This window comes from Mustela erminea, chromosome 15, assembly GCF_009829155.1.
Source record: "Mustela erminea isolate mMusErm1 chromosome 15, mMusErm1.Pri, whole genome shotgun sequence".
NCBI lineage: Eukaryota > Metazoa > Chordata > Mammalia > Carnivora > Mustelidae > Mustela > Mustela erminea.
In genome coordinates this window covers 6271000-6293913 of record NC_045628.1, presented here as the reverse complement: position 1 = coordinate 6293913, position 22914 = coordinate 6271000, and positions in this window count along the sequence as shown.

The following is a 22914-nucleotide window of genomic DNA, read 5'->3' as shown; positions in this document are numbered from 1 at the left end:
AATAATAAGTGAGCACTGCCAGGGATTATATACATATTGATGACAGGACAGGAGAACTAGCAACTGTTCATGACGAAAGATGGAGCGTGAGCATTGAGCAAATGGGTTGATATTTAAAAAACCCATTGCCTTCCTATTTATGAAAGATGAAATTAAACAAACCCCACCATTTGAAATAGCATGCAATAAATGAAATATTTAGATATAAATCTAACAAAGTATGTACACAATTTGTATGTAAAATAATTTGTATGTTCATTAAATATTGATGAAAAAATCAGGAAAAATCTGAGTAACTGGACCTATAGTCCATGTCCATAGATTAGAAGGATCCACACTTGTAAGATGTCAATGTTTTTCAGTTTGATCTAGTCATTCATCATGATGCCAATAAAAATCCTGGTAAGCTATCTTTCAGATATCAACAAATCACTTCTAAAGTTTATATGAATGGTGAAAGATCTAGGTTAAATACTACAATATACAAGAAAAAGAGGAAGAAAATGAAGGAGGAAGAAGACAGTCAAAGGACTCATACTCTCCAATTTCAAGCGTTACTATGAAGCTAGCATAACCAAGATCATGTGGTATTGGTCACAGAACAAACACTTAGATCAGTGGAACAGAGAACCCAGCTATCAATACATTTCAATGTAGTCAAGCTGTCATTGACAAATGGGTAAAGATGACTGAGCAAAGGAAGGATAAGAGTTTTCAACAAATGATAACAGTTGTTTAGACTCCCATGTGCCAAAACAAAGCAAACAAACTAACAACAAAATAAACTTAGACCTTATAAAAAAATGAACTCAAAGTGGATCAAAACATATGTAAGATACAAACTATCAAACCTCTAGAAAAAAAAACACTAAAGACCATCAGCATGACCGTGGATTTACTGATGAGTGTTCAATACAATACCACTAGCACAGTCAACAACAAAATTATGTTGGACCCTATTAATATTAAAAACTTACACTCTGAGAAAGACACTGTTAGGAGAATAAAGACAAGCCACAGACTGGGAGAAAATATTTGCAAAACAGTATCTAATACAAGATTTGTATAGGGACACCTGGGTGGCTCAGTTGGGTGAACATCCAACTCTTGATCTCAGCTCAGGTCTTGATCTCAGGGTCATGAGTTCAAGTTCCATAGTGGGCTCCACACGGGGCATGGAGCCTACTTTAAAAAGAAAAAAAGAGTTGTATACAAAATATGTAAAGGACGTTTAAAACTTACCAAAAAGAATACAACACAACTTTAAAGAATGGGCCTAATTTCTGAATAGACACCTCACCAAAATAAATACAAAAACTGTAAATAAGCATACAAAAATCCATAGTTTGTCATCAGAAAATGAAAAGTAAGACAATGAAATAATCACTACACATTAAATGTCTAAAACAGAAAAACAATATTAATTTATGACAAGGATGTGTAGTAATAGGAGCTCTCATTCGCCACTGATGAGAGTTCAAAAAGATACACCTGCTTTGGAAGACAGTTTGGCAGTTCAGTTCCTTATAAAGCAAAACATAGCCTTACCATACATTCCAGCAACAATGTTACTAGGTATTTAAACAATGTATCTGAAAACTCGTGTCCACACAAAACCCAGCAAACAAGTACTTACAGTAGCTTTGTTCATCACTGTGGTACATCCATGCAATGTTAATTATCCAGCGAGAAAACAAAAAGAGCTATCAGCACATGCACAGATATGGATGAATACTAAGTTAATATTACCAAATAGAAGAAACCAGTTTGAAAGGGCTACATACTGTATGATCCCATTTTTATGAAATTATGGTTGGACAAAAATAGAGATAATAACAGATGAGTGGTTTCAAAGGGTTCCATGGAAAGGGGCGAGCACATGGGATTGAGGCAGGAAGAGAGAAACTATTTTGTATGATGCTGTAATGGTGGATTTACGACACTAGGCATTTGTCTCAAACTTGGAGAAGTGGCTGAGACCGGTGATATGTAAAATGAGCCTGGAACATGTTGAAGTGTCAGAAAGTAAGAAATAGCACCCCCAAATCCACAATAATATCAAAAGGACATAGCAGCCAACTGAAAGTGCCTAATGGCTGAAGCTGGAACAATCTGAGCAAAAATTAATAATTAAAATAGGATTAGATTATTCCCAAAGTTTAAAATAAATATCGATGCATCCACATTAATGTAAGTAAATAACTGAATAAGTAAATAACTTGGAGAGAAAGGATAAATCTCTCGTTAAGATGAAAACCAAGTAACTTACGTTGATACTTTATTCTCAGGAATACGGAGCATAATTCTCTACTCTTTAATTGTGGGTGCTTGTAGTGCCTTCCTCCCAAAAAATGCAAAATGGAAATGAAAAAGAGTAACAGTGAAAACACATGACAAACCTTACCTCAACCAGGTGAATAATTAACATTGGTAGCTGTACGCCATGTTGGTAATGTGCACCTGCGATATGACCTCATGAAAATGGTTCTTTGCCTCTATGATCTTCCTCCCCAGAACTTCTAACCCTAATCTCACAGTGACAAAAATGTACAAAAAAATAATCTCCAGTGAGGGACATTCTACAAAATACCTGACCAATACTCATGAAATCTGTGGGTCACAAAAAGAAAAATTTCAGAAATTGTCATGGTCAAGAGACGGCTAACAACACGAGAGGATTAAAAGTCCTGTGGCATCCTGAATGGAATTCTGGAACGACAGTAGAAACAAAAAATATTAGGTAAATTTGAAAGAAATCTGAATCAAATATGGACTTTAGTTAAAAATAATGTATCAACATATGTTCTTTAGTTAGAGTAAGTATACCATGGTAATGTAGGATGTTAATAATACAAGAAACCAGGCTAGGGTATAAGAGCTTTCTGTACTCTCAGGATCTTTCTATAAATTTATAACTACTCAAAATATAAATGTTTATTCTCACAAAATAAAAATAAAATGTGGTTTATCTGGGAAAGAGGAAAATTATGAAGAAAAGGAACAAAAAAAGTGATTTTCAGCCACATTCTGTCCTTATTCTGCTCATACAGAAACAGTTATAGATATTCAGTCAGAGTTTATAAGAAATACTGAGGCATAACAAATTATCTACATGGACCAAAAGATTCTGGTTTATTTGCAGCAGCATATTGAGTAAAAAGGGATGATTCAGCTTCATAATAAATATTTTGGGTTTTATTGTCTCAGGTATTATAAGGTTTAGAGAGTTGGCCCTTCATATTGTGTTATCACAAAAAAGGAAATAATATAGTGACTTTTGAATTGAATATCATAGCTTCAGATAATAGAGTGACAAGATAGGAAAAGTGAGGAAAGTTAGAATCTTCCAGCCCATTTAGTAGCGCAGAATCTGTTTAAAAAAAAAAAAAAAAAAAAATTCAACTGAGTAAATGTTAAATTTCCAAGATTTAATTTAAATGTTAAGGATCTTAACTGGTTTTATTTAATGATTCCTGAGTCAGGCAGCATCCTATCTAGCAAATAAAAAGGAGCTCTGAAGAGCAATACAGAACGAAGGACTTCCACGGGACGGGGGGGGGGGGTTGTGTGTGGAGGGTAAGGAATGGGACGAGAGAGGTGTTCTAGCAAGGATCTGATTGCATGTGGCAAGGTCACCTTTCTTCGGGAGATGGATGGGGTCTATCAGGCAGATCCCCTGCTGTGCTGATCAGATAATTCCAGACTGACCCATGTAAGATTCCATTGCTGCGGAGGCAGGTTAAGCTAGGAATTAGGTCTCCATTGGGTGACATGGAGTTTAGTACAAATGGCTTCATTTGGGGCCCACTGTCTCTTTTTTAACATTACTAAATCATTACAGTTCACATTTCTCTATGAGAATGGCATATGGCAATCTTTATACAAGCACGTGTCCAACTACTGGAATGAAAAGATCTGCACCCCAGGATGGTTTAAATCCATAAAGCTATTCTCTTCCAAGAATGCAGAAAGACATAAGGGATGCTTAAGGATTCAGTAATAGGTTTCAAAAGCTGTCCTTGCAGCTAGTAAATTCTGTTATAAATAAAACTGAAAGATAATAAGGGCCTACAAAAAAGCAATGGCTGCAAAAGTAATGGAACTTCCCTTCCCTTTAAAAGAAGTGTCTTTCTAGAGAGGGTTGGGCTCAAAAATAAGGTCAGAATATGCTTATTTTAACTTATTACCTCCTCTTATTTTAACAAATGAGAATAGCCTTTATTCTTGGCAGCCTTCAGAAAAGAAAATATTTTTCTCTCTTGTCACGTTGCAGTTTCAGAATTCAAAAAAATAAGAGTTGCCTATGCCGTTCAAAAATGAGAAGCATTTCTTTTGTTACTGAAAAATGCTTACATCACACCAGCTCTGAATTGGTATTTGTCCTCAAGGGACAATCTTTCTAAGGGTCTGACTCTGTCCCAGAAGGAAACCACTACATTTGTTTCAGGGAACTTTTCAAAATGGTGATTTGCAATGCTATATTCCTAACAATTAAGACAAAACTAACTTCTCACAGGTCACAGAGACACGGAGCTAGCTGGTGGCATTCCCCCTCCCCACCAAATGTCTGGTGTGGCCACTCACTCTGAGGTAAACAAGTCCCCCACACTAGGTGTGGCAGACACTTGGCCATTGGCAGGCCCACCTTCTCTTTCTTTTCCTGCTGCCTTGTTTGTCTCTGTTGTAGCGACCACGGAAGCTAAAAGTTGATTTTCCCTCCTCCTGGGGAAAGCCAAAGTCTACTGAGGCCACTTCCACTCTGTCTTGTTTTCCTGCCCGGGGGGTGCCATGCCCATTTTGGGAAATAACAAGGGATCTACTTTCTTGCTGCCAAGACCTTGCCTACCCATGTCTGCATCTCCTGTTGCACAAGATAAATGAATACTATGTTTTTAATCCACCACACCAATTTCCTGTTACCAAGAAACATATCTTGGTATCATATCTTACCTAACTGATATGATAGTAAGGTGACAGTAAAAGCCAGTGATATTTCTCAGGTGGTTAACCTTATATAGGCCCAAATGAAGAACTTCTGAGAGAGTAAAGGAAATATGAATGACAGGTGGTATTGAAATGCTCAAAGAGTACTCAAGAATTATTTGAATGCATTCTTCAGTAATTCTCAAAAAACATCTGTATGAAAGGTGATGTTATCATTCCCAGGATCTTACTGAAAAGGCTGAGTTTAAAAGACATTTCAGGAGCACATGGGTGGCACAGTGGGTTGAGCATCTGACTCTTGGTTTTGGCTCAGGTCATGATCTCAGGGTGGTGAGCTCGAACCTCACTTCTGGTTCCTAGCTCTAGAGTCTGTTGGAGATTCTCTCTGTCTCCCTCTCCCTCTGCCCTTTCCCCACCCAGCACTCGCTTGCTCTCTAAATCAATCAGTCTTTTAAATAATAAAAGACGAGGTGCCTGGGTGGCTCAGTGGGTTAAAGCCTCTGCCTTTGGCTCAGGTCATGATCTCAGGGTCCTGGGATGGAGTCCCGCATCAGGCTCTCTGCTCAGCGGGGAGCCTGCTTCCCGCCCCCACTCCACCTGTATCTCCACCTACTTGTGATCTCTGTCTCTATCAAATAAATAAATAAAATATTAAAAAAAATAAAAATAAAAAAATAAAAGACATTTCAGTAATCTATAAATATAGAACCATGCTCTCACTCCTGGGGAACTACACTCTATGCTCTAGGAATAAAAGGAGATGTAGAATGAACGAACGTCGCCCTGCCCTCCTGACACTTCCAATGCTATGTTAGAGAAAACACTCACATAATCACAAAAGTCAGTGTAAGTTTATAACGGCTTTTAAGCGCCATAGCAGGAAGGTGAGTATGCCTCAGTGTGTGTGAAGATGTACCGGTGAACCAGAGATGACGCAGCAGGACCGGCAAAGGACGAAAGGAGGCGAGGGGAAGGGTGTTTGGACAGTAAGATCCACAGGACTCAGCAACAGAGTGCTCATGATGACACGGAGAAGTACGGGAAGAAGTACAGTCTGAGCTTTCTGGTGTCAATCACCTGACATAAGACGGAACCGCCACCACGAGCAGGGGATACTAGAGAAGGAATGGAAGAGGTTTGGGAAGAAAAATCCCGAATTCCCTTTTGGACATGGTAGAATAGGAGAGGCCTTTAGGAGATCCAGATGGAATGTCAAATAAGCAGTCATTGAAAGGGTTTGGGTCACCAGACCTGGGGGTTGAAAACAGAAATTTGTGAGAATTGACTTCAACATCTTCCTGGTTTCTGCATTAATTGACAAGTTGAATAAAATCTATCTTGTTAATTTTAAATTTGCCTGAGCATCATGATTTTACCTTTTAAAAAGTATGTATGAACAGGTTTAGAGGTCGGTGGGTCATCTGTCAAAATGCTCAGCTGATAAGTTCACAAAGCCAGTTAAACAGAGCTGCTGGGAAAGTACACCAACACTCACTTGGTTTAAGCTTGACTATGTCTCCTGCCTCCCAGAGAGAATCACAAGTCGAGCTTTGTTAACTCTGTTCTTTTCCCATTTTTTCCCTACTGACTTTGTGTTTTGTTTTGTCCCTGGATCTTCCATGCCCAGTAATGGATTCCTTATTGGTGGAAACAATCAAGAATTTTGTTTTATGATCTGACAACTTGAGTGTCTCTGTAGATCTACTCTTTATTGACGGAAAGACAAGATATAATTTATTAAGTCTACTGTCTATTTTTCCATTTGGGAGCTCAAATCAACTAAGGATTTCCTATGCATTAGGAAATAATACAAATACATAGCTCTTTGCTATGTTGACTAATAAATGTCTGTATCTTTGTGTGTATTTTTGGCCTGTGACTGAAGTTGTTGAATGAAGCCATGAGCGTTCTAATGTTGTGGCTGTGATTAAGAAAAGACTTGACTTCTTCTTGTGAATATGAAGTATTTTCCTTAAATTAAAAAAAAAGTTTTGATTAGCTTATGAAGATAAATAAGCACTCAATATATCCACTACTCCCAAACTTCAAGGAAATTAGAAAAATTAATTTCTAGTAACTTGAACAGACTAGATTAAAAGAAATTTAACTTGTGCTTCAGAACCATTTTAAGATTCCAGTTCATATAACTGAATAGATCTCTGGCAAATATATATATATATATTTTTTAATCTAGAGCTCTTATCCTGGCATATCAGGGGCTGAACTGTGCCTCATTTTAATGTGAAGTCTCCCCGCCAAGTGAACATGGAAGGTGTGCTACGGTGCATTTGCACAATGCTTGTGCTCCATCTTTCCTCATGAACCGTGGCTAAGTCTCCTGTCTTTTCATCAATATGTATAATCTCTACCTCACGATTATAAAAACACTTGTTCTCTCCCACTTCAGGGAGGGGGATTTGAGGCTTGTCTGCCTATCTCCTTGTTTGGCTGCCTCATGAATAAACCCTTCCCTTGCTGCATACTGAACATCTCAGTGATGAGCTTTGATGTGCTTTGGGCAGACAAATGGGTTCTGCTACAAATGCCTTTAGATTTTGCTTAAGACTGTATGTTAGATTATAGAAAACTAAAATTCTGTATATCTTTTATACCAAAACTAATTCTTAGGGGTCCCTGGGTAATCACAAAGATTCGTTCTTTATCTCATAAAAAGAAATATAGTAGAAATAATTAGGTTTGACATACTCTCTATTTCTTAACTCACCTCAATGCTGCACAAAGAATTGTTAAATGAAAGGAAATGCTACACAATCACCAGGTAAAGTTTAAATGGGAAATGATTATGGTATTAGTCTGCTCTGGCGGCCATAACAAAATACTACAGGCTGGGTGGCTTAAACAGTAGGAATACATTTTCTTGAAATCTGGAGACCAGAAGTCCAAAGTCCAAGATCAAGGCATGGCAGGATTGGTTTTTGGTGACACCTTTCTCTTGAGCTTGTAGATGGCCACCTTCTTGCTGTCTTCACAGGGCCAGTTTGCATGGGCATGAAGTCCCTGGTTTCTCTCTCTCTCCTTGTCACCAATCATAATGCACCCAGGCCCTATTCTTCTGATCTCATTTAACCTTAATAACTTCCTTAAAGACCCAATCTCCAAATACAGTCACATTGGAAGTTAGATCTTAAAACATATGAAATTTGAGGGGATACAACTCAGTCCATAACATTATTAACCCAGGGGCGCCTGGGTGGCTCAGCAGGTTAAGCCTCTGCCTCCGGGTCAGGTCATGATCCCGGGGCCCTGGAATAGATCCTGCATCGGGCTCTCTGCTCAGCAGGAAGCCTGCTTCCCTTCCTCTCTCTCTGCTTCCCTCTCTGCTTACTTGTGATCTCTGTCAAATAAGTTATTTTTAATTTTTTTTTTAATTATTAACCTAAATATTTCATAAAGTATCCAATTTATGGGAAGACCTTAAAGATCTTCCAATTCTCTGGCTTATCCATGATACATTCTGACTTTTAAGGAAACATTACCAAACCCATACAAAATAGTTGTGTAGTGTACCCTAATACAGAATCCCCCTTTCCTCCTAACTAATACTGTTAGCTCCTGTAATAAATTCAGACATTCAGTTTTTGCAATCCATAGCTAGTTTCTTTTTACATCACTCCTCATCTGAAGATTCCGATACAAGCCTCACACCAGAGTTTATGTCTTCAATACAGAAGGACACTTTCAGAGCCTCATGGAAAAGTTCGTACCCAGGAACTTTTTAATTATTGATACTTCCAGAATGTTCTCTTGTGTACAGGCTTCTGAGAGGACATTGTCACCAACTGGACCCCAAGACCTGACCTTTTACTGCCTACTTGCTTATACTCACTAACCTCAGTTCCACATTTTTCCTTAAGCTCTTCTTTCCAGATTATCTCTTAATTCAGGCAAAAGACCTGACAGGCATGACATCCCATGATGGAAACCAAAACTAGCTTCAGGCAGTAACAACTGCCCAGGCCACAAGACCAGTGTGAACTTAACCCCCAACTCACACCTGCATAGATGGACCATGGAATGGCCCTTGAGGTGACCTCTCCCTCATTAAAATACTAAAATCTCTGTCTGTGGAGGAGCACACACCTCATTTACATGGCATACAATGTGTGGATGGGTGTGTTTCCTTAAGGCTCATGCCCACCTTTATATATGATGACAAGTGTGCTCTATCTAATTACTCAGTGTAACACTAAATGAAAGAAACCCATTCACCTTTGCTCAGGGAGTCATGGCTTCCAGAGATACTCGCTGTGGTCTCTTTATGTAAACTCAAGTTACTTTGGTTACAATAACGCTTCACAATTCTCAGACAGTAATGGTAAACAGAGTCAGACTTTCCAGCACACCAGATGATCCAAAAGTAGACTTCTTTATGAAAGCAGGAACTCACAGAACAAGTATTGATAATAGGCATGAGCTAATAAAGGAAATGAAAGTTTGGGGGAAATACTGCTGTTATTTTAACGTTCTAAAACATATATAACAAAGGCCTTTTTCTTTCTTTGAAGCAAATCTAAACCTTGATTTTGTAAACTCTACTTTTTAAGATGAGATAAACTGTTTTTAAAGGTGTCTGATTCTTACTAACTCCTCACAAGTCAGAAACCTCACTAACTCCCCTAATGTTTTATGGAAACACTGTGTGGATATTTCCATGAATTCTCTTAAGAATCTATCTTCCATATTATAGGATTTAATTGGACAATTTAATTGTGCAACAAAGGCCTTACTTGGAGTACCATATCTGAAAATGATTCTCGCTTAATCAGGCCTGACAAACTTACTGTTAAGTAACAAGGTTGACTTTATGTGTGGAGCCAAAGCCTCAGAGCCTTTCCTGGAAAAGCATTCTGGTACCTGACATATAGGTTCTTAGCCTCAGATGGTAACAAAGGTCACTTCCTGGCGCATCACAAACCTTAGCTAATTTGAGGAGTTCATCTAAATATACCGGAAATGCAGGCTAAGTCTGGGGAAAAGAGTTTCTTAGGTTTGGTTTTCTGGTTTTGTAATAGCAAACCACAGAGGCTTTTAAAATCCCATCCAGGATTCCTCATGAAAACTCCCAGACACAACATTACTTCCTGGCCTTAGTAGTAGCTTAATAATTGATTAGATTCTGATCTACAAAGCAAGCTCAAGGATGCTCATATGGTTAATTTAAATTCAGCTGCTTCTATGTAAATAACCAGGTCAAATCTAGTGAGACTTGTCCTGTTGTGGTCAAGAATCCTTTAGAGATTAATTTTGTCAGAGTAGAGAAGTTCAAGAAATGGGCAGCAAAAACTACTGAGTGTCCTTTCAGTGAAATGCTGGGAGTTAGTCCAGCAGAACCTCTGGGTGATTATCGGATTCTATAGGAATGTGTATCTTTGGTTGTTTTACAATTCTGCAGAGATAGAACGTAAGTTGTAACAAATTGGTAATAATGCAAATGCTTCCTTCCGTAAGCATGTAAATAATTACTGCTCATGATACTATAAATGCATCATGTCCCTGGAGAATAGATATCTCTGTGTGTCAAATTCTCATGGAGCTGGTTATAACATCTTACTTATTCCCTCATTAACATGTCTCCAAGGAGACAAAGCAGGAATAGTCAGAACTGGAGAAGGAAAACAAGGAAATTGTGTTATTACAGTTTCCAAAGAGAGGGTGTGCTTTCAAAAAAGATACAAGCTTACCTTCTTCTGGTGCCAGAACTATCTCACTGGAGTGAAGGGGCAAAGGAAAACTGTCAGTTGAGGAGTAGATAAAAGAAAAGAGTAGAAATGAGTATTGACAGCGGTGGCATATATATTTGGGATTTGTCTCCACGTCCTGGCACAGAGCTCTAGAAACCCTTGGAATTTCCTGACTGTCTTTGTTATTCATAATAAGTCAGTCCCCTTCTATCACAGCATCCTTTATGGTAACTGGGTCAGGGGCTGGATAGCTTCAGGATGGGGGCTGGTGACCAGAAAGACCAAACACATAATTAGAGGGTAGGAGCTTGCAGCCTCCAGGGAGGGAAGGGAGACTTGACTTTGAGTTATAAAAATTCTATAAGAAAAATATCCAGAGAACTCCTAGGTTGGTGAACACATGGAAGGTGGCAGAGCCAGCGAAGGTGTGGGAGCTCTTATCCACTCCTCCCTCCTGATGCCTTGTCCTCTGTGCCCCTTAGTTTGGCTCTCCTGATTTCTATCCTTTCCAATAAACCAATAACTGTTAAGGGTGCCATTTTTCTGAATGCTCAGAGTCATTCTAGCAAAACATTGAACTTGAAGAAGGATCTTAGAAACCTCAAATTTGCACTGGCTAAGAAGTGTGGGTAGCCTAGGCTCCCCTTTGGCACCTGGTATCTATAGTGAGGGAAGTCTTGTATGACCAAGCCTTTGTTCTGTGGGGTCTTCTCCAACTGTGGGTTGTTAGTGTTAGAATTGATTTTAATCATTGAACATGCAGTTGATGTCCGAGCACTGGTTGATCTTCGAGGAAGCCACACAACAGTTTGTTTGAGAAGTCTGGTTTTCATGAAGGGACATGTACTTCATGTACTGAAGTAGTACAGCACATATATAGGATCAAGGGATACTTGTATAAACCAGTGATACTCTGTGCTGTGTACTCTTGTCAAAGGAATTTTACAGAGATTCTTTCCTTGATCCATGAAAGTCCAGTAAGGTAGGTGGAGATGACATTACTATTCCCAAAATACAAAACAGAAGAGAGGTTCCAGGAAGTTAACTCTGTCAAAGCCATGTAACCATTAGACAGTGAAACTGGAATATCAGTCTAATCTGCAGAAGATTTCAATGTTCCTTTTGCCCTAAAAAGTATAAGATTTCGGGTGCTTGGGTGGCTCAGTTGGTTAAGTGACTGCCTTCGGCTCAGGTCATGATCCTGGAGTCTCAGGATCGAGTCTCACATCAGGCTCCCAGCTCCATGGGGAGTCTGCTTCTCCCTCTGACCTTCTCCCCTCTCATGCTCTCTGTCACTCTCTCTTTCTCAAATAAATAAATAAAATCTTATATATATATATATATATATATAATCCCCAACTTTATAGAAGCCAATTTAAAATATAGAATCAGAGAGATCTAGCTCAGGACTTAGGAATATAACTGGAAATATATATATATATATTTCCAGTTATTTCATTAGAGATATATATATCTCTAATGAAATTGAGACAATCAAAAAGCTTCTATGTGGGTTGGGCTGAAGAGACCTCAAAGGGAAGAGTCGCCACACCAACGCCCATGGCTTTCGAAAGTGTTTTGGACAAAAGTCCTTGGAAGCAGAGAAGAGAGTTTGGAAAGGCATGACGTCTAGACACCCTGTCACATAGGGAAAAACAGGAAGAAAAAGAAAAATCATGGAGCCATAGTAATTGCTTTTCATAACGGAAAGGGCTGGGTACCTGGGTGGCTCAGTAGGTTAAGCATCTGATGCTTGATTTCAGCTCAGGGCATTAGCTCAGGGTCCTGAGATAGAGCTCCTTGAGCCCTCCCACTCGCTATAGAGCCTGCTTATGAATCTTTCTCACTCTCCCTCTGCTCTCACTCTCTCTCAAAATAAATAAATAAATAAATAAATAAATAAATAAATAAGTAAAAGTCTATTACATAGGAATAGGATATATTAAGTTTGTGTCATTCTAGTGGGCAGAACATGGATCCATTGATTCAAGTGAATAATTCTCTAACAACCACAAATGCACATTAGTAAAATGAACAGCCTAAGAGTTACTGAGGCTTCTATTCTGGGAGGTAGTCAAGGTGACCCTGGTTAAGAAAGTACAAGAGATAATCACAGTGGCTACCTATACATTTCTTGGAAGCTTATACTACAATCATTCCTATATTTGTATTTGATCCTATAAAAAGTTTTTGGGGTTTTAAGCATTAAAAGAGATAAGTTTGTCTAATCATTCAAATTGGAATTCAATACATCAAATTCAAAAATATATTTTACAGTGTATAGTACAGTTTAAATTTTCCATTTTGGAGGGGGGATGACAACGGTATTTGCTGAAATGACTTCGGTGAATTTTATTTAAAAGAAGTATACTAGTTTCTGACAATTTATCATTTATTTTGGTAAGTGGCTTAGTATTTATATATTCTGCATTACTTGTGTACTGAAGCTGAAATCTGTGGGGAAGGCAAGAGAGACAGAAGCAGTCCAAGCTTGTTTAACTTAAGTAAACACACTAGAATATAAGGATATAGTCATCACTTCTGGATAATGGCAAAATAAACCTTTACTCAAACATTCAGAATGCAATAATTTCAATGTCTTAAGGAATGTTTCACAGGCTGAAGCCCTCACCCCCACATAATGGCTCAATGTGACAGCATCTGGAGATGGGTCCTCTGGGAGGTGAGGAGGGTGACAAGAGTCATGAGGGTTGGGCCCTCAGGATGGGATTAGTGTCCTAAGAAAAGAGACACTGAGGCTCACCATCTGTCCCCTCAGCACACAGTAAGCCGAGGTCCCGTGTGCACACAGACACCTCAATTAGAACCAATACTAAAGTGCCCTGATGTGGCAGTTACAGCAACCAGAGCAGTAAGAAAATAAATTTCTCCTGTTTAAACCACCCAGTCCGTGCCATTTTCTTTTGGCAGTGCAAGCAAACTAAACTATTTTTCATTTTTCTAAGTCAAACTTGCAACTCTTAAAGACACACTGATGATATATTAAAAATGCAAATGGGCTTGGGGCACCCAGGTGGCTCAGAAGGTTAAGCCTTAGACCCTTGATTTCAGCTCAGATTGTGATCTCAGGGTCCAGCCCTGCTTGGGCTCCATGCTCTGCTTGCGATTTTCTGTCTGTCCCCACTCCCTGCCATGGGCAAGTGCCCACTCTCTCAAATCAAATCAATCAATCAATCAATTAATCAATCAGATATATATTTTTTTAATGCTAATAAACATAAAGTACTGGAAGAAATCTCCAGCACAGAAACTCATCCTCCAAGAAGTACAAATTCAGTAGACCCAGGGGTCAGGCGGGGTCCACAGCAATGAAGGGAGGGAGTGACAGGCTCATCATTGCCAGTAGGGTCTAAAGCATCTCATTGTAGCATCGTTCAGTCTATTAGATTCAAGAACAATTCTACTGGGATATCTTTTCTCATTCATAAAACTTCATCATGTGTCCTTTCCGTTCACTCTGTACAGCCGTCTTAGTCTATTTTTATAGATTCCCTTTGGACAGAGACATAGCTACAAGAAATATTTCACTCTCCTCCTAACTATAAGAAAAATAACAGCACAAGTCAATAATTGGAAGTGTCATATGGTCAAGGTCAGTCCAGGAAGCAGGAGGTGGAGAGAATGAGACCAGTCTCAGAAAGATACCACTACTCATGGCATCACCATGGACCAGAACTGGGAAACTTCACAATTTTTAAAAAGAGTGTAGAAATCCAGATTTTATGTAAAATCACCTGTTCTTTTTTAACTGAAAGCACCTAATTCAATTAAAACAGTAACCATACTATGTGAACCCCACGGTGTGGTCAAAAAATCAAAGCCTTGTCACTTGGACCTTGAATCTGGTTGGAGCAACATTATAAAAATTGTCTGTTAATATTATAAGAACAAACAAAAGCCAGGAAGACCAACGCTAGGATTGCTTGTCTGACTTGTTGATGGGTCTGTGGAATTCCTTAATCAGGCACATACAAAAGAATAAATAATGCATGTTTCTGGATCTTTTTTAGTTTGGTTGAATACGGATGCTGAGGATGGCATTACATGAATTCTTATGCCATTATGTTCCAATAATCTCAGGCACAAATAGATCTCAGTTTCAAATGAACTGCATATCATTTGATTAAAATAAGACAGTGATTCTTCAAGGAAATTTCCAACAATTACCCAGGAAAGCCTCGTCTTAGCATGTTGGCACTTGTAAAGTAAAAATTAGTTGTCTCACGGAAGCCCCGCTTTCATCTAGCCACATTTCCCTGCTGAGACTTCTCTTTCTTAAGGTGGTTTCCTCAGCACCATGAACTGCAAACCATTCTGTCTTCAGTTCTTAATTTCCTTAATGCCACTGGTTTATAAAACACAAATGATGAGAAGACCATTACTGAATGCTGTATTGTTTTTTTAAAGATTTATTTATTTATTTATTTGACAGACAGAGATCACAAGTAGGCAGAGAGTCAGGCAGAGAGAGAGGAGGAAGCAGGCTCCCCGCTGAGCAGAGAGCCCGATGCGGGGCTCGATCCCAGGATTCTGGGATCATGACCTGAGCTGAAGGCAGAGGCTTAACCCATTGAGCCACCCAGGCGCCCCTGAATGCTGTATTTTTAAGGCATCATTTTATAACAGACACAGATAAACATAAATAAATAAATAAATAAATAAATAAATAGGGTACATTTATTCTTCAAAATGAATTACTCTTAACTAAAGAACATAGACACATACAAAATGATGGTTAAAGTAAATATCAGATGTAATGCTACTAAGTCTCCCTAAAACATAATATTTAAGAAGTACAAAAAGGAACATTACTGAAAGGAAAATGTATTGGTGGTGACCAACACTTTTTTTTAAAAAGGCAGTATCATGAGATCAGATAAATCAAAAGAACACACCAAATACATTATTTAACTCTGCAGCTAATGAGGGAACTCGGGAGTTGCTACAGTTGGTTCGAAGTGGAATTCAAAACATGAGGCACATACACCTCAGTGAAAGGGAGCAGAATGTGTCTCCCCAAAACATGCCTCTTGGCCATACTGACTTTTTTTAGGCTATTTTTGAGACTACCAACACAGGAAAATCTCAGAAAACAGAGAAGTAAGGACTATTTTTTGTAGGGAATATCTACAGTTACAAGGGAAATCTCAATTTATAAGGATGTCTCCCCGCTCTGAAGAGGGGCATGAGTCCATCTTTAGAAAGTCTTCCCAATGGAGAAGGCACTGGCTTAGATCTGCAACACAACCTTACCTCTGTTTCCTGTGGTTCTCCTGGTGACCTCCCGGGAGCACCTCACCACCTCCCCTCCCCCACACCAAGATCTTCCTTTGTCTTTAACTACAGGGGGAATTTCAGGTGATGACTTGGCATCGGGGTGTCACTCCGCTTTCCTGAGTATCTCCTACGTGTACATGTTATGAAGCCAGCTTCGTTTTCTCCTGTGAACCTTCCACTGCAGGGGGGCCTAGCCAAGACCTCGGAAGGATAGAGGGAAAAAAATGGTTCTGCTACCACACAAGTAAATTAGAAATGATCAAATGAATTTGCAAGTGGATATAAAGTTGTCTTTTTTCATGGCGGCGGGTGGAGGAGTGTCCAGGAATCGGTGGTCCCTTCTCCAGACAGAATTCATTTGCATTTCTAGGGACAGAGGTCTCTTTAATTATTGTCACTTATCTACAACTTATGTAGTTCTACCAGTTCACAAAAGGATTACAATAGATAACCTGGAAGATTGTCCTGTAATACACTGGAAGTTGATTTTTTTTTTCTTTTCCTTTATCCCATTTCAAAACCTTTTAAGGGCAATGTCTTTCTTGATGGGGACACTTTCAGGCCATTCTATGTGCCTGAAGCTGATGCCCACATTCTGTGACCTGCCAGCTTCCCGGGTCCCTGTCTAGCTCAGACGACCCCTCGTGCTTCACCTGCACATTAGTTTTATCTTCCTTCAAACTGAAGAATGGTGTCCATGTTATAGGACTTCATTTTCGTTCTTTGTTAAAACCAAACCATTGTGAAGAATCAATGGAAACTGCCCCCTACACACACACACACACACACACACAAACACACACACACACATTCAGGCTCTGGGGTAAGACCCTTCAGTTCTATTCCCAGAGCCTACACTCCTCTGCATGGCACCATACTATGATGACCGTTCAGTTACGCAGCATCTGTATATTTTCCACAGAGGGGAAAGAAAAAAAAGGGAGCAAAATTTCTAATAAATCTATATTCCCTTTTTGCCAAGACCTTAAATGTTACCTGTAAGCAGAATAGAAAAATTAATGTGTTTTCTTTCTTTCCCTCTTTTTCTTCATTTCCTTTTCTTCTTTCTTTTGAAATCCTCTAACGCAAACCAAAAAGAGTGGAGGGACTTGGCCATAGGTCAGTTAATTTCATAAATGTAGACAAATCAGCAGGCTGAATTGTCCAGATTGACTGTTTAGATTGATGAAATTAAATCAAGGGAATAGCCAGTTCTCCACTTTATTTGGTAATGTATGAAAATGTGGCCTCAGGTGTTGTAACTGATTAGAAAATAATCATAGGGAAAATAGGTAGGGGGGAAACAGCACACAATTCCAAACATAAAACAAGCACTACATCTTCACAGTTGTCATGGCCTTTTATATTTTTAGCTTTATTTATACCCTTAAGTTCAGCCTTTTCCTAAAAATAAGAAAAAATTAATAATTCGTTTTATGTACCAGAAGCAAAATAAGTTTAAAAAAATCAGGCAAATGAGGTAAGTGATTTTTTTTTTTTTTTAAGTAAAAAGCCAGACACAAAGTTAATCCACAAAATTTGCCTATGAGGTCATTGTCCTTCCTAACAGGGAGCTTCAAGGTCAACTCTAACTTTCAGCAGTGGAGGAAAAGTGGAAGATACTGGCAGTTTTCAAAACCACAATCCCTCTGTAAAAAACAAGCCAGCTGATTTGAAATGAAAGAGTTCTTCTATAAATATTAAAGAAAATAATTTTCAGAGTTACTCTCCTAAGGAGGACACTGTGTGCAACCTAATGACTACCACCTTTAAAAACAAGTTTCGAGGGTCGTTTCTTAATATACCCTTCTAGATAAAGCAATATCACTGCAAAGTCTAACTTTGCAAAGCATCTTTAGGGAAAAGCAGACAAAGGGTAGTAAATGATGTCACATAGGAAGGCCTCTGCTACTTAATCCAGAAATCATTTTGGAAGAGCTGGGACAGTCAGAGCTTTATTTGTACCTCTTCTGTATCTGGTTTTTGTAGGTCTTTGTTCATTTTTTAAAACAAGACGTAACTTTTTGGTGTTTTTTGTTTTGTTTTGTTTTTCTTAAGTAGCTGATAAAATCTGACTCTTAAGATTACAATTGTAACCTTGCATACACCCTGTAGAGTCTCTTGATGATATTATTAATATTCTGTCTCAACCACTGGAGAAAGAACACAGTTTTCATTAGAAGCGTTTGGCAATATCAATAAACAACTCTTCTCTTTTATAAATTCCAAACTCGTCCTTCTGCCTATCAACAAGTTTGCCACATAACTAGTCTTCACTTCTACACCTGCATCCATGCCCTGCTCTCCTGCCATCTGGCTTCCGCTGTCTGCGCACCACAGAACTCATCAGGAAGCAGCCTCCCATGACCAAGGTGATGGGCATTTTCCTTTCAGTACATTTAACCTCTCTGGTCCTTCTGATCCTGTCGCCAACACCTTCCCTGATCCTCCTCATTACTCTCGGCTTCCCTTTTCTCTCTTTACTCATCCTGGGAAGGGCACGTTCCCTTGGAGTTCATCTTCAGCCCACACTTGTCATATGCTGCCTGGTGAGCCAAGGGTTTAGCATGAAACAGGGCAAACCCCCACAGCTCTAAATTACCAAGGAGCATTTATAAGGTACAATCTACAAGGGGTAGGCAGGGGTTAGGGAAATCAACAGAGGGTAGTTGAGAACTGTGAGGCTCCCACCATTAAGAGGACCTCAATCCCCCTTAGGTCTGAAGGCATCAGGGAAAGAGAGGTTATGTGGACTCCCAGAGGGAGCTGCAGTCTTTGATAGAGAATTATAGTCAGTCTTCAGTGATTCACTGGCCCAGTGTGAGGGAAGCTCAGGAAATAAATATGTATTCACCTTCTTTCTGTCTCCTGATTTTTCTCAATGTCCCATTGGCAGACTGCAAAGCCCAGAAGGCAGGAGAACCCACTGATATGGTCCACTCAGGCAGTGTTGTTACAAGGGCTGATCTGAAGAATAAATGGAAGACACGAAGCTGTATTATACACTCCCCTGGGGACCTCATCCATTCCTGTGATTTGGACTGCAACCTATACACATATGATCCCACACCATTGACTGCACACCAGGGGTTCCCAAAGCTGAGTGCACCTTACAATCACTTGGGAGGTGTTTTTTTTTTTTTAATTAAAAAATAAAAATAAATAAAAGCCACATCCATGTCATATCTGTAACAATTTTTATTTAATTGATAGGAGGTTTAGCCTGGGTTTTCATAATTTTTAAATTTTAAATTTTAAAAATTCTCTTACATGAAATTCCTGTTGAGAACCTCTTTTTGGCCTCTTATCTCCAACACGTTTCAAGATCACTGCCTACAAAAACTGCCCCCTTGATTTCCAATATGCATTGCAACTGTACAAACTAAACATGTTATTTTCCCTCAACTAGATTTATTTCCACTGTTAATCTGCTTTTTCCTAGTACACTACTGTCCAGCCAGATTCCCAAAACAGAAAGCTAGATTCACCAACACCCTAACAGTTGTTCATAGTTCTCTGCACCCACGATGGTCTTTTTTACTCCACTTGCTGCACTGCCCTTTCCTTTGTACAAATAAACTTCTCTCTCCTTAAAATGGGACTATCACCTCTAAAGGGTCACGAAGGCTCTTTCACTACAACTCTTAAGGTGCTTTCAAGTTTTTATTCAACATGTTTATCTACAAATGATGTCCCTAAACGTGTAATTAAATATATCATGCGTTCCCCAAATGAGTTATAAAGCAAATTTTAGCACATTAGAAATCACTGACATTAATTTCAATTTATATTGACAATGAAATAAGTTAACTTTATAAATTTAAATTTATAAAAAGACAAGATACTGTTTTTACATATTTTAGGTCATGTGATAAGGTAATTATGTATATTATTTCTGCTTCAGGTTAACCAAAAAAAAAATTTTACTGCTCAAACTGTTGAAACGCCATGGTTCTCAGTCGTGAGATCAGGAAAAAGTGGGGAAGAGAGTCTATGGGGACAAAGGAGCTGGGGAGTGATCCACTAGATTCTTTCTTCTGGCTTAATCCTCACCACGTCAAAAATGATTCAAGCCTGTGGTGCATTTACCCAGCAATGGGTTTCTAAAGGAGAAGACAGCAGGACAGGGAGGAGAGAATGTGGCCGTCCCCCTTGATTCACACTGAAATGTTAGCCAATCATCCAATTTCCCCCCAAAATCCAACATAGGACAAGACCCTTTAGACTTACCTATTTTGTAAACCAACACTTCAAAACTGAAAATAATAGGATAATTAGGAACATAGATTGATGTGAAGTAGAAAATCTTGGCATTACTCTTAATTAAAACAAATACTGATTCATTTATATGAGGTACCTAAAGTAACCAAATTTATAGAGAAAGAAAGCAGAATGGTAGCTGACAGGGACTGAGGGGAGGAAGTATGGAAAGCTATTACAATGGATGAAGAGTTTCAGTTTTGCAAGATGAAAATTTCTGCCTATCTGCTGCACAACAATGTGAGTATAGTTAGTACCACTAAACTGAACACTTACAAATGGTTTAGATGATAAGCTTTGTGTTATGGGCTTTTTACTACAATAATCAAATAATCTTAAACAAAAAGACATTACATGGTACATGGACTTTTTCCTAAATATCCTAAACCATATTAATGGTTGAGTAGCCTTTAGTGGTCAAAAATTTCTGAGATGATCTTAGTGGCTCTTTTACAAGTTTCGTAAGAATACTTTTTTTGTTCTTCAATCTGAATCTCTGTTCCTCCTATAGACCTTCACACCATTTTCAGTGGCATGAAATAGTTCTCGTTGATCTCAGTAACCCCAACAGTCAGCTCACCGCATGCTGCACAGTAGGCCCTCAAAGATGCCAAGACCCAATGGATGGGTGAGCGAGTCTGATGCAAAACATCAGTCCATATTCCTCAGAAACGTTTACAAACATAGCCATGAATGCTTGTTCATTTGACACTTTTCATAGCTATTTCAGGCCATAGAAATTGATGTGGATGATCACTGTCAACAGACCCAGGTGTGCCTCAGGAATGTTAGGTGATCGTGGATCTTCCTGCATTGTCATGTCCATTTGGTGGTTTTTAATGAAAGCAACTGTTTCTCCAGCCATACTGAACATAAACTCCAGGCACCATTCCATGTGATTTTACATAGTCTACTGGCTAATCTACCCTTCATGTCAACCCTAAGAGGTAAGCATTCTTTTCCCAATGAGGGAATTAAGGAATCAAGAAAGGAGCTTGTCCAAGATTACAGAACCATAGAGTGGATGCCCTTCAATTTTTTAGGTAAGCAAACAGAAAGTATAAGTCAATGTGATGAATTTTTCAAAATAAATGCAATGTACCTAGAACCAAATTTAAAAATAAATAAATGAATAAAATCTCACTCTCATCCTAGCAGTTTCCTTCAGACCCCTACACCATTACACTGACCCCTAAAGATAAACCCCTTCTCACTTCCATTATAACATATACTTATGCTTGTGGTTGAATTTTAAATAAACATCCTGGTACAGAGTGCAGTCTTATTTCTGGTTCCATCCACTCAAGCAGGTTTGAGTCTCATCATGTTGTTGGATGTGTAGCAAGAGTTCCTTCACTTTTATTGCCTTACAAAATTCCATTCTATCGATAGATTGTAATCCATTCTATTGTTGAAGGATATCTGAACTCTCTCCATTTAGAGCTATCCCAAATAAGCCTGTCATGGTCATTTTGCACATTTCATGTAGTGCATGTATTTATACATGTCTGCTGAATGAATACCTTAGAGTAAAACTATTGTATTGTAGGAAAACTTGAATTTTGCTAACTTCTGGGGCTTTGGGACAAGTCTGTGCATATCCTTAGGTTTTACTATAGGCCTCAGGCATAAATGAATACTTCATCCATTTAATAATTTACAAATAGATTTAACTATTCAGTGCGTGCACATACATGTGTGTATGTGTGTGTGTGTGTGTGTATGAGACAGAGGGAGAGAGAAGTGATACAGTTCATTATGTCTGAAGCATAGGAAAGTTCTGGGATTAGAATAATAAAACCATCAAAGCCTGCTCTTTACCTTCATAAAACTTCACGGTTCAATAGTTTGGTTCAACAAGAGGCAAAAAACAAGAACAGATTTAGCATTTCTAAGTTTTCTGTCATTTATAGTCAATCCTGCTAGCTTAAATGTACTGAAATGACCAAAAATAAATTTGTTTTTGATCATGTCAGACTTTCTTACTTTTATATAAGCTGAATTATTTATTCCACTTGTTTTCTGTTGTTAAACCCAAGAGAATATTTATGTCTGAGGTGCTTCTTGGGTAAATTCCCTTAATACCGAGAACTTGCGTATTACAATGACCTGCTCCGTTTCCGACCTGGGCCGGTTCACCCCTCCTTAGGCAACCTGGTGGTCCCCCGCTCCCGGGAGGTCGCGTATTACAATGATTCAGAGTTTTCCATCATCTAAAAGACACAGTATAACATATGCAGTAGAAGGACAGTAAATCGTGGGTCAAAGGAATTACAACTCCCTGATTTGGTCATGGCTCTGTCACAACCAGGATGTGTGACTTCTCCTTCCTACTAGAATTTTCTGGGCCTCTGTTCCATGTGTAAAAGAAGGAACACTAGAGCCGCTTCTATCTCATGCACTTTACACTTCAGTTTATAGCTTACAGTTCTTGGATTGTTTGAAATTATGGTGCAAAAATTCCACTCTTAGAGAAACTATTTACAATATCCTCAACTAACAGAGTCCTTTAACAGAAAATCTGATTGCGTTCATTTTAGAATGCACTATATTATATTTTAGAAGTGAAATAAACTTTTAATACTTTCTCTTATCAGGTAAAAATCCATATGTAGCTGTTAACTCATTTAATAGAGATTAGAAAGGTCTAGTGAACAATAAATACACGGGTTTTCTTTCTTGTCATGTAATTATTTTATCATCTTTGAGA